Raw genomic sequence first — 13,163 nt, 5'->3', positions numbered from 1 at the left:
TGAAGTCCTTGATGGTGTAGGTGAGAGGGCTTCGAAATCTGCTGAAAAATAGCTCTTAGACGAAATGTTTTCACCAATGCCATCCACAGACCACGCAGCCAAAGGACTTCATACCGGTTTCCAAGAAATTTCACCGGAAGCTCTCGGCCCCTCGTGTTCACGGAACTATCCTGAGTAGCAGTAGTAAGTGGCTTTTATTGTAAATGAAAGGGAAGGTAAAAGGATTCTTGCCAGCACCGGCATCTGCTATCATGTCTAGAAGCACCTGAGCTTGGGCTGGGGGAAGGAAATGGAAAGCGAGATGAGAGTGAGGGGGAAAACAAAGGGTACAGAGAGAGGGGAAGAGGAGGGAATACCTTCCCACCTGCTTGTATTTCCATTACGCGAGGCGATACAGCCAGTGGGGAGGACCGTGAAAGGTTTCAGCAGCCTCGCGTTGCAGGCGACCTGACACGTGAGGCGCGCACTTCGGGAGAGGGCGAGCGCGCTCTCTCTCTCTCTCTCTCACACACACACACACCACAGACACTATGCTCGCCCGCTCCGCAAGCTCCCCCTTTCACTCGCATGCACCAAGCTGCCCCGCATGCCCGCAGCACAATTTTCTCCATTCTTGACCGGAGCGGAATTCCAGCCATGACTAACAACGAGGGACACCACCCCTTTTGAGCACCCGCGAGCAGGTTGGCACGTGCACATAGAGGAAGTGCCAGCGGTGCGAGCAGCAAGCGCACCATAGCAGACTTCCATATTTATGCAACTCACCTACTCCTATCTAGACACTACACGCGCATTCGTGCAGCGCCATGCGCAGTAAATGTCGCTGTACTATTGCGGAGCAGCTCTTCCGGAAACCGCGCCATTTACAAGAGCTAGTTTTGAATCATAATACCCTGTAGCCGAGACTGACAACTAATTGCATTTCTAACGATTTCGGTATCCGTGGTTTGCACACCACTGAGGGAAGGTACTGGTATTTCATGCAGTGCGAACAATGGCAAGAGATACTGGCATTGTTTTTGCTGCATTGTGCGCGTGCATATCACCAGCTACGCTCCCATATACCTTTCAAGAATGTTATCCGTGCATTCTTTTTTTCTTGCAGTGTGTGATTGACATATAATTTTGGGGGCATGATTTTGCATTCACTACAATGCTAGTGAAATCGCACTGTCCACACATGCACTTCGCCACTGGTAGAGGCAAAAGCGGAAGGCTTCATTCACTTCCATTGATGTGCATTTTCAAAAGACAAACGCATGTTCCTTATAAAAACAGGACCATTTTATTGCAGCATCTGCTAAGCACGTTCAGATGCCTTGCACAACTCCCCCGCACATCATGGTGGCTGCCTGAAAGCAAACAATCCATACCAATGTCATATGAATAAATAAATAAATAAATAAATAAATAAATAAATAAATAAATAAATATGCGAGTCTATTTTCAGGAAGTGACAGGAAATGTCAGTGCTCAAAAGCAACACAAGTTTTGCTCTCTGGCCCCTTTTCAACACTACAGACAATAAAAAATGAGAAGTTGGGCTTCTTCGACATCCCTAAATTGTACTTCACGATCGCAATAAACCGGGATGATTAACTGAAGAGGTATACACACAAGCAACTTATTCTTGCAGCGAAGTAGGAGAAGAAAAATTTACTTGCAGTGAATACGAAACAGAAGCATGCACTGACTAGCGCATTTCTCTAGCCACAGTTATGCAGTGAATTTCACGAGCACAATTATATTTCTTTAAAAGCACCGCCCTCCTAGCACGAAACTAGAAGATAATCAGCATCATAGGCGCGTGCTAGGTGCATGAATGAAGAAAATTGAACGTCCTCAGCAAAAAATTGTAAGTGCTAAGAACTACAGTTTTTCACCGGTACTAAGGTATCTGCAGTAGCTACGGCTCGCAGTGCGCTTGTACGATTTTTCATCACGCTTTGCCCCTCCCTCATCATAATCTACACATAAGCTGCCAAATGCCACTCGCATAGAAAGGTGTCCATCCCCCACAACGCAAACTGCCGCTTCCACGCACTGCGAGCTCCTAACGAGCTCAGGAGGAATGCAAAACGCAAACGCGAAATATTTTGCGCAATGCAGAATCAGCAGGTGATTTTATCGCCCTAGATAAGCTGGAGTAGATTTTTTAGAAATGCCAACAGTTTATAGACTTACTTCAGAGCGGAATGAAGAAAAAAATTCCATCTGCCACATCTGGATCCAACCCGCGACGTGCGCATGCTCAGGACGAGAGTCGTCATATACATAAAATATCTCTCAATGCCCTCTGTGTCTTTTAAAACTCATCGCTTATTTCTAAACACAAGCCCCTCAACTCTCCAATTTAGAGCCACTTCTACAGGCCCCCAGCTAAGGAACAAATAATTATGCAGCAGATTTCTGCTCTCGCCTTACGAAATATCACAGTGCCGTGACACTGGTAATCTTGCACACGCGTTCATTAAAAACCGCACTCGATAACACACACTACGAGGTAGCTCACGCACGCGACACAGGTACTTCAATGCACATACTAATAACAAAATTGCGGTCCGAATGGCTCACCTGCGTTTGGCACTGTCTTCAGCCATGCGCGTACGAGGCTTTGTCATCGTCGACCTTTTGCGCTGAAGGTGTTTCCGCCGATTCCCCATTTGACACTTTTACACACAAAAAACTGGCAAGATAAAGTGATAAAAAACGGCGCTGCACACAAATACAAAAGCACAGTAAAAAAAACACCAACAAGCAAAACAGCACGATACGCCGATGACAGCCTGCTGAGCAGCCGAAGAAACGACCGAAAGGCAGGACAGGTTTCAGCGAAGTCAGTCGTCTGTCTCATAAGTCTTGCTTCAAAATGTTTGACAGCGCCACTGTCGTTGACCGGCGGAACTCCATTGTTGAGTCAAAACGCCCGCGAGATTCAAATGCAGCAGCCCCGTCGACCAACAAAGGGGCGAGTGAGAGCTAACATGAGTCGTTTATCATACCCAAATTTGCATCACTGGTAGTATTAAGACCAGCGACTTCAGTTCCTGTCAAAAAATCCTGGAATATAACAGTGATCTTTCGCGCTGGATGTATTTTGCGGAGGTTACGGCGCACCAAAAAATGGCGCAATTGAATGGCGCAGTAATACCGTTCTGTTTGTCATAGCGAAATTCCGCCTTGAGCAGGTCCTTGAATGTTTCCTAAATATTTCGCGTGCCAAATTAGTTCTCTATACGACGTTTACTTGCTTCTAAAGCTCAGATCAAAAAAGCGCAGTTTCTAGGTTACGACCAACTTTGAACAATGAAAACTAAAAAATTATGACATGTAGCTTAATGAAATTTTCAAGAATTAACAACATGGGTACTATCTACAATCCTGCTAAATATGTTTGTGATTTATGAATTGGACTAGGAGTTATTAATGCGTCATTCTTTTAAATTTCACTCTTTTTTATGGCACCAGTTCTAAATAACTACCCAATATAACTCAATAACTTGATGCAAGGTCCTCGAGTCACACTTCATCTAAAAGCTGCAGAAGCAGTTTTCTTTTCGGAGCAGTAGTTTTCGTAAACAGCAAGGCAAACGCAGGCAAGTCGAGCAAAAATATCGTTTTATGCCCCTCGCTCTGTTGCTCACTGCTATTATACTAACGTGAATAGCTTTTAGCGACACATACCATCGCAAAGAATATACAATTATCTTTACAATGCGCTCAATATCATTTTTCTAGCGCAAACGGATGAGCCACACCGCTCACACAAACATGACGAAAAACGGCTGCTGACCGCCGCTAGCGTGGTACCGCCGCCTTAACACGACAACGTCATCCCACCTAAGGATGACAGCTTACTTATTACTATAATTTCTACGTGAACATTTGGCTGTGAGCTGGCTGATTTGTTCCGTGTACAATTTTGTAATGTGTCAGTGTCCGGTAATAAAGAAAAAAAAGGGGGTGTAGCTCAGATGCAAAACCTGCATCACATACCAGAGTTTGCTAATAAAAAAAAGATTGCAGACTGTAGCTCTGGCGAAAATTGAAAGGCTGGTGCCTTTCCATTGCTCGCGTGTGAACGTTCAGAAGCTACACAGGATTTTTGCAGTTTTCATATGGGCGTCCGAATGGGAACGTTGTAGCAGAACGAACCTGTTCCGGAGGGTAAAAGATGGGGGGCTAGGGCTAGGGCACCTCTTTTTAAGGCAGCTGGTGAACCGTTTTTTGTTTTTTCGCGACGTCACAGACCCGTTCTTGCGCACCGTGTGCCAAGTGAAGCTGCGGCGATTGCTGCCGGAGTTTGTGGTATCCACAGAAGAGTTCTCTGGTGGAACTTTTGGTTACTACAAAGAGATTGTAGCAAGCGTTCGGTTTCTTTCGGCTCGTTTTTCCACCGATTATTTGTGGAAAAGCAAAAGGAAAAAGTTGTACAATGATCTTTGTGGTATTGTTTTCCCAGAGCCCATGTACAGGGCCTTGTACAGTGGAGGCCCGGGAGGGGATGTTTTAAAAAGGGTGAAGAAAATGCAGGTGCCACCAGGAGTAAAGACTTTCTTTTTTAAGTTACATACCGGGACGTTACCAGTTAAAAAGTTTCTAGAGGGAAAGGATTTCTTTTTACCGTGGGGATCGAACTGCTTAATTTGTAAACAGCCTGAAACAATAGACCATGTTTTTTTGCACTGCTGGGAAGGGGTTTATTTTTGGGACGTGTTACAAAGGACCATAAAGAAAGGGGGTGTAGCTCAGATAGTAGAGCGCTCGCTTAGCATGCGAGAGGTACTGGGATCGATACCCAGCACCTCCACGACTTTTTTTTAAACAGTTTTCACAATTACTGAGGAGAGTCAGCTCTCAAGAGCTCCTGCCTGTAATTAGTGCTTTGTCGGGGGTGTAGCTCAGATGGTCATTCCACTTCCGGCCACTGTCGTGAATGGCAGGATATCATTGCGATCCTGATGCACGGCCAGCACGGATCTATTTTCGGGAGTGCATGCATAAGTATATTGAAGTTCAGAAACTTGCTCCTGAAGCTCCCGAGTGGCTCGAAAGAGTCGAGCCTTTGGTGACGCTTAAGGAGTTTTAATATGATGAAGCCACGCACCCCCGGGCGGATAGTGTTGTTAATTATTGCTCATTGCGCTCTGTAAGTGTATTTGTGTACTGTGGTTCTTGCCGAAGTCAGGCAATAAATAAAAAAAAAGGGGGTGTAGCTCAGATGGTAGAGCGCTCGCTTAGCACGCGAGAGGTACTGGGATCGATACCCAGCACCTCCACGACTTTTTTTTAAACCTCAGTTTTCATAATTACTGAGGAGAGTCAGCTCTCAAGAGCTCCTGCCTGTAATTAGTGCTTTGTCGGGGGTGTAGCTCAGATGGTCATTCCACTTCCGGCCACTGTCGTGAACGGTCGCAGAATCATGAGCTCCGGTGGAGCGGCGATAGCGGCCTTGGCTGGCCGCGGAAACAAGATCACCGATAGCGATGACGGCGATTATCAGCTTATACTGCCCCAACTGCCAACAGGAAACATCGTTCTGAACACCGTGTTTTTGCATGGCGACGTGTGAGCGCGGCCCTACAGGGTGGAAGATTTAAGAGACGCCCTCCTGCCGACTGGTTTGCTGCCGGACGTGGTGGCTCTGGGAGTCTACCAGGTCAATCACGTGTGGGCAGTCACCCTTAATGGCGCGGAGGCTACGAAGCGGCTTCTGGCCTTTAAGGAACTAAACGTGAAGAAGCGTCGCTGCGTCATCATCGACCCACAGGATCAGCAGGTGAGGCTTAGGCTTCACTGGCTGTTGCACGGTGTGGCTGACGACGACGTGCGGACCGCGTTAGCGGCGTTTGGGACCGTCATGGACGTTAGTAGGGAGCGGTGGCGTGTGCAAGGTGTGAGCGACAAGGGTTCCACGACGAGGACCGTCGTTCTGAAGCTAAAGAGGGGCATGACAGTTGAAGACTTGCCGCATCAAATACGGGTTGGAGGAGAGTTGGCCTTAGTCGTCGCACCCGGCCGTCCGATGCAGTGCTTGCGCTGTCACGGCACCGGTCACGTCAGGAGAGAGTGCAAGGTGCCGCGCTGCTCGAGCTGCAGGCGTTTCGGACACGAGGACTCCCAGTGTATCCGTACGTATGCCTCGGCAATGAAACCGAGTGCAAGGGAAGAAACCGAGCACTTAATGGACGCGACCGAAGCAGAGGACGCGGCGGAAGGAACGGGTGAGCCGGTGCCTAGTGCAGTGGCAGAACTATCAGCCCTCGCTGGTGGACCGCAGGACACAAGCGCAGACCATCCCAGTCAGCCGGTGGCTAGTCCACCACCGGTGCAGCAGGACCTTGATAAAAGCGGCGCGAGTCGTCAAGCGCAACCGCCTCTATCATCTAAGGGACAGGATGCACCAATCAACGGCGCTTCCGTTACAACGGGTACCGGTACGGCAACGAAACGCCCCCACGAAGTCTCCGGGGACCACGACGACAAGGTGCTCGCAGGCAGCGTTGACGAGCCGCCAGTGAAAGCGGCGCAAGGACGGCGGGCTACCTTCAAGCCGCGACCAAACGTCAACGTGGACAGGAAGCCTGCGGACAAGCCTCCCCCGTCGAAAAGCGACAGCAGCCAACCGGACGGCCCCGGAGGCGTCTAGCGGTTTGCTAGATGCTAAAGGTAAGCACCATGCTCTGGGCCTCCCTCCTACTGCAAACCTAAATGGCTCCTGAACCGTCTCTATGTGTAGCTACTTTAAATGTCAGAGGGTTAGCACAAAAACGAAAACAAAGTCAATTGTATCGGCTGGTAACAGAGAAGGACATTGACATTCTAGCTGTTCAGGAGACAAAAGTCGAGGGAGAGGGGGAGACTGCGAGCATGGTGCTGCGTTTCACAGCGAGGTACTACGCCGTCGTTAGCCACGCTGTTGGGTTGTCAGCAGGATGTGTACTGTTTGTGAAAAAGTTGCCCGGTCTTACTTTCAAAGCATCATGTCATGCCCGTCTGGGAGATTAATAGTGTGTGACTTCCTTCTGTGTGAAGCGAAATATCGGGTGATTTGTGTTTATGTGCCTAATACAGTGGAGGAAAGACATAATTTCTTTGCCTATGTCCGACAGTACGTGATGCCTGAAAAACGCCTCATTATTTTGGGTGACTTTAACTGCGTGCTTAGGTCTGCAGACAAAACCAGTTGCACAGCTTTCCGAGACAAGAGTACAGATTTATTAGCAGAGGTCATTGCCGAAGCGGAATTAACAGATGTAGCTGAATGCCTGCAGAGCGCACGCGCTGTAAAGTACACTCATTTCCAGGGTGCTAGCCACGCACGCCTGGATCGGATCTACGTCTCTCTGGATGTGATCCCGAGGTGCCGTGGTTACGACGTTGTACCGATGTGTTTTACTGATCACTGCCTGGTTAAATGCGCTATAGGAACAAAGAAACAAATGAAACACTTTGTATGGGACATGTGGAAAATGAATTCTGAGCTACTTGGCGACGAACAATTCGTAGCAAAAGCATTAGCAGAAATTAACAGACTAAAACCAAACAGTAGCCTGAATCTCGGTCAGCAGTGGGAACTATGCAAGCAGCAGATTAAAGTCACAGCAATTGACAGGGCCAGTGCGATTCGCTACCACGAAAAAATGAAGGAAACCGAGCTGCGAACAACATTGCAGAAACTGATAGCAGAGGAGTGCAAAACGCCCGGTATTTTCATAGATGACGTCAGAAATCTAAAGCAGAAACTGCAGTTGATTGAAGAAGAACGTTATCGGGGTGCGCTGGTGCGTGCGAGAACAAATTCACTGAAAGCAGGCGAGGTGCCTACGAAGCGGGCTTTAGAATTTGAAAAGACAAACGCCAGACGAAATCACATAGCAGAGATGGAGCGGAATGGCGTCGTTGTGAATGACAACGAGGGCATTGGGCGAGAGTTCTCTGAGCATTATCAGGCGCTATTTGCGTTCCATCCTGCCGACCTGGACGGGTTTAAAAAGACGTTTCTTGCCCACATGCCGAGATTGGACGATCAGATAAGAGAATTTTTGGAGCGACCAATAACTGAAGGTGAAGTGTGCCTTGCCATTGAAAACTTAAACAACGGAAAGTCGCCTGGGCCCGATGGCTTGTCCGCCTCCTTTTATAAGTTTTTCAAAGAAAAGCTGTCTGCAGTGCTCACGGAAGTGTTCAATGAGGCGTACCGAATGAAAGCTCTACCACAGTCCTATAGTACATCACACACTGTTCTTATCCCTAAGACTGATGATGAGGAAAAACTTAGACTTGTGACTTATTACAGACCAATCTCTTTAACTAACGTAGACTACAAAATTTTAATGAAAGTTTTAGCGAGCAGACTCCAAACAGTGATTAAAGACCTAGTAGGCTGCCACCAGACATGTGGAATCAGGGGCAGGTCTATAGTCACTAACATACATAAGATACGGTGCGTGCTTGAGTGCTGTGACATCATGAAAGCTTGTGTCGCTGTGCTGCAGCTCGACCTAGAGAAGGCCTTTGACTGCGTCCCACATGTTATTTTGTTCGCTATTCTTGATCATATTAATGTCGGCTCGATTATCAAAGAGGGAGTGGTCATGGCGTACAGAAATTGCACCACGCAGCTAATCATAAACAAGTCATTGGGGGCCCCCATTGCGGTGAAGCGTTCGGTGCGCCAGGGCTGCCCCCTCAGCCCACTTTTATTTTGTCTGTACATTGAAACGCTATGCTTGGTTATCATTCAGAATGATTCAATTCGTGGGTTTCATCTGCAAGCGTCTGAAGTAAAGCTCTTAGCATATGCCGACGATGTCGCCGTATGCTGCATCGACCTAGGAAGTATTACAGCAACGGTTGAAGTAGTGAAGTGTTTCCGGGATCTCACGGGCAGTTTAATTAACTGGGGTAAATGCCTGGGATTATGGCATGGAGAATGGCCGACGACCCCAGACACATTCGCTGGCGTGACGTGGGTGAACACCCCAGCGAAGTACCTGGGTGTCCCATTGGAATTCTACAAAAACAATGACGACCTCTGGCTAAGCCAGCTGCAGGAAACGCGAGAAAAAGCAGACAGGTGGAAGGGGGTTCCTTTATCGTTCTTTGCCAGGGCCACGGTGTGTAACCTTTTTTTTGTAAGTAAGCTATGGTATCTGATGCAGGTACTGCACTGCTCGCGGTGAATGTGCAAAGGCTGCACAGAGTGTTCGCAACCTTTATATGGGCATCGCAATGGGAAAGGTGTAGCCGAACGAATTTGTTCAGAAGGGTGAAGGATGGTGGTCTCAGTCTGTCGCATCTCTTTGTGCGACAACTGGTAAATAGGTTTATGTTTTTTCGTGACACAAGCGATCCTTTTTTGCGCACAGTGTGCCAAGTTAGATTAAGATGTGCGCTGCCTAGTTTTATTGTTGGCACAAATGGGATGCCCGGACCCATTTCAGGATTTTTCAAAGAGGTGGTGACTAGTATACGGTTTTTGTCGACGCGTTTTTCAAATGATTATCTTTTTTCAGTGAAAAGAACAACACTGCACAAAGATGTATGTGACAACATTTTTCCAGAACCATTGTACAGAGCCTTGCATAGTGGACAGCCCGGTCAGAATGTTTTAAAAAAGGTAAAGAGAATGCAGGTGACACCCGGCATGAAATCCTTTTTCTTCAAGCTACATACGGAAACACTGCCAGTAAAGAAATTTCTAGAGCAACGGGGTTTTTTCTTACCGTGGGGAGCTGACTGTCTGATATGCAAACAGCCCGAAACTATAGACCATGTTTTTCTGCATTGCTGGGAAGGTGTGTACTTTTGGGATGTTCTACAGAGAACGGTCAAAAAGGATTTCCCATAGGACCCTCACGGCATTAGATACCTAGCAGTAAATAATGAAGACGGGATTCCATTTGACCTCATAATGCTGGCTGGCCTCCACTCTGTATGGCGTTCTCGCATGGCCGGTTTCCATTGCGATCCGGATGCGAGGCCCGCACGGATGTATTTTCGCGAGAGTATATCCAGATTTGTTGAAGTTCAGAAATTGCTTCAGTGTGTACCACAGTGGTTGCCGAGAGTAGAAGCCTTGACAGCGCTGAAGGAATTTTAATGCGACAATGTCAGTGCAAAGCTGAGTGCTACTGCTTTTTTTTGTTTCTTTCTGTTTTTGTTTTAGTGTATCGTCCTGTATTACTGCTCACTGTCGGAGACTGGCAATAAAGAAAAAAAAAGTGTAGCTCAGATGGTAGAGCGCTCGCTTAGCATGCGAGAGGTACTGGGATCGATACCCAGCACCTCCACGACTTTTTTTTAAACCTCAGTTTTCACAATTACTGAGGAGAGTCAGCTCTCAAGAGCTCCTGCCTGTAATTAGTGCTTTGTCGGGGGTGTAGCTCAGATTTCTGCTTCCGGCAGCCGAGCTGAACGGATCGCAGGGTCATGGGCTCCAGCGGAGCGGCGATAGCGGCCTTTGACGGCCGCGGAAACAGGATCGATGACTGCGGTGATAAGGATTACCAGATTATTTTGCCGACACTGCCAACAGGACGTGTTGTTTTCAACACCGTTTTTCTTCACGGCGACGTGCGAGCGAGGCCGTTCCGGGTCGAGGATTTCCGTGACGCCCTGGCCGAGACCGGTACGCTCCCCGACGTGGTCGCGTTGGGGGCGTACCAAATCAACCACGTGTGGGCAGTTACCCTGCGGAACACGGAGGCAGCAAAGAAGTTGCTCGCCTTCAACGAGCTGCAAGTTAAGAAACGCCGCTGCCTCATTATCGACCCGGAAGACCAGCAGGTAAAGCTGCGGCTACACTGGATGCTTCACGGTGTGGCCGACGACGACATCCGGACGGCATTCGCGGCGTTTGGCAAAGTGACCGACGTTACGCGTGAGCGGTGGCGGATACAAGGCGTCAATGACAAGAGCTCAACGACAAGAACGGTCCTACTGAAGTTGAAGCCCGGCTTGAAAGTGGATGACCTGCCACACCAGGTACGTGTCGCCGGAGAGTTGGCTCTTGTCGTGGCGCCTGGGCGTCCAATGCAGTGCTTGCGCTGCCATGGTACAGGCCACGTGCGGCGCGAATGCAAGGTTCCCCGCTGTACGAAATGCCGGCGGTACGGCCACGCGGATAACGAGTGTGTCCGCACTTACGCGGTGGCTACGGGCGGGGCGTCGAAAGACGACTCTGCGGAACTCCTGATGGATGTAGTCGAGGCCGAAGAATCTGAGAAAGGCATAGAGGAACCCGAAAAGCAAGCAGGATCGACGGGCTCTTCGGGACCCTCCAGCAGCGATGCCGGACGCAAGCCTCAAGGGGCAGAACCTACTAGAAAGGAGACGGAGGCGTCGAGCGGTGAAGTAAGCGTGCCAGCGCTCCAAGAAACCGAGCCAGCGACTCTGACCGAGGAGAACCTTGACCAGAGCGGCGCCCGCACGACCGGCGTCCCTGCCCCAGCGAAGCGGCCACACGCCCAGACCGGAACCGAAGACGACAAGGCGGAAGCCCCCAGCGTCGAAGAGCCGCCGGCAAAAACGACCCAAGGACGGCGGTCGTCCATCCGGCCACGACCAAATGTGTCGACGGAGAGGAGAGCCCTTGACAAGCCGCCCCCGCTGCCAGGCCTGGCACCAGCACCGGATGGCTCCGGTGTCAATGATGTCGTCTAGCCAAGCGCTAGACGTGAAGGGTAAGCACCATGTTCCCGGCCTCTTTCTTCTGCATGAAAATGGCTCATGCGTTCCCCATGAAAGTCGGTACACTTAATGTCAGGGGACTGGCAAGTAAGAAGAAGCAGAGCCAGGTGTACCGCCTTTTAACTGAGCCCGACATTGACGTCCTGGCAGTGCAGGAAACGAAAATTGACGGGGAAGAGGAGACCGGGAGCATGGTGCGACGTTTCACGTCTAGGTTTTTTGCAGTTGTCGCCCACGCTGTAGGAACGTCTGCGGGTTGTGTCATCTTTGTAAAGAATGTACCGGGACTTGAGGTTCAGGCATATACGGCGTGTCCTTCGGGTCGATTTGTTTTGGTTGACCTCCTGTACGACAAAACATATTGGCGCATCATTTGTGTGTACGCCCCAAATGCGGTGGATGAGAGGACATCGTTTTTTCAACGCGTACAAAAGCACTTCAGTGATGAGAAATGCCTGATCGTCATGGGTGACTTCAATTGCGTCCTGAGAGGCTGTGACAAAACCAGTGCAAGGGCATTTAGGGACAGAAGCACTGAAGTACTCTCAGAAATTATAGACACGTGCAACCTCGATGATGTGGCCGAATGTTTAGAAGGCGAGCGTTGTGTGAGACTCACACATTTTCAACGGTCAAGCCATGCACGGCTAGATCGCATTTATGTGTCACCGAACGTTATTTCAAAATGCAGTAGCTACAATGTAGTACCGGTATCATTTTCGGATCATTGTTTAGTGAAGTGTGGGATAGGGACAAAGAAACGAGGAAATCAGTTTTCTTGGGAGATGTGGAAATTAAATAATAAGCTCATTACAGACGACATCTTTAGCAGGAAAGTAAACGAAGAAATCAGTAAATTAAAGCCGAGCGGGGAACTGAAAGTATGGCAGCAGTGGGAACTTTGCAAACAACAAATAAAAATAGCAGCAATCGAAAGGTCAAGTTGCATACGACAAGAGGAGAAGCGTGAGGAGGACAATTTAAGATCTTTACTAGCTAGACTTCTCGAAAGAGAAAGCGAAGAGCCTGGCAAATGGATGGATGACATTAGGAAAATAAAAAAATAAGATTGAACTCTTTGAAGAAGAACGCTATCGTGGCGCACTGGTGCGGGCTAGGGCGCAAGATATAGCTGATGGGGAGACACCTTCAAAACGAGCGCTAGGAATGGAAAAAACGCATGCTCAACGAAACCACATTGAACAGATTGAATGGGGCGGGGCGTTATCTGGAGAAAGCGGGCATATCCAGCAGGCATTTCTTTAACATTATCAGGCGCTGTTTGCAAAGGAAGAAGTGGATGTGAGCGCATTCAAGGAAAAGTTTCTTGGCGCTTTGCCGCGATTAGATGACGAACAAAAAGAAAGGCTGGAGCTGTCGATAACTGCGTCGGAGGTCGAGCAAGCAATAGAAAATTTGAACCTGGGAAAATCTCCTGGACCTGATGGGTTATGCGCCGCTTTTTACAA

The 13,163-nt window shown here is 48.8% G+C and overlaps 2 non-coding genes and 1 pseudogene across 2 annotated transcripts; all 3 read left to right on the top strand.

The window, feature by feature from the left end:
- The first annotated feature begins 4,737 nt into the window (after nt 1–4,737).
- On the top strand, nt 4,738–4,810 carry TRNAA-AGC (transfer RNA alanine (anticodon AGC)). The gene has a single exon. It is a non-coding gene; the product is annotated as a tRNA-Ala (tRNA).
- Nucleotides 4,811–5,206: 396 nt separating this feature from the next.
- Nucleotides 5,207–5,279, top strand: TRNAA-AGC (transfer RNA alanine (anticodon AGC)). The gene has a single exon. It is a non-coding gene; the product is annotated as a tRNA-Ala (tRNA).
- A 143-nt stretch (nt 5,280–5,422) lies between these two features.
- On the top strand, nt 5,423–6,649 carry LOC149370629 (uncharacterized; annotated as a pseudogene).
- The last annotated feature ends 6,514 nt before the right edge of the window (nt 6,650–13,163 follow it).

The sequence above is a fragment of the Amblyomma mixtum genome, chromosome 1 (genome assembly GCF_055824585.1).
Source record: "Amblyomma mixtum isolate Tamu chromosome 1, ASM5582458v1, whole genome shotgun sequence".
NCBI lineage: Eukaryota > Metazoa > Arthropoda > Arachnida > Ixodida > Ixodidae > Amblyomma > Amblyomma mixtum.
This window is presented reverse-complemented; position numbering and strand designations above follow the sequence as displayed.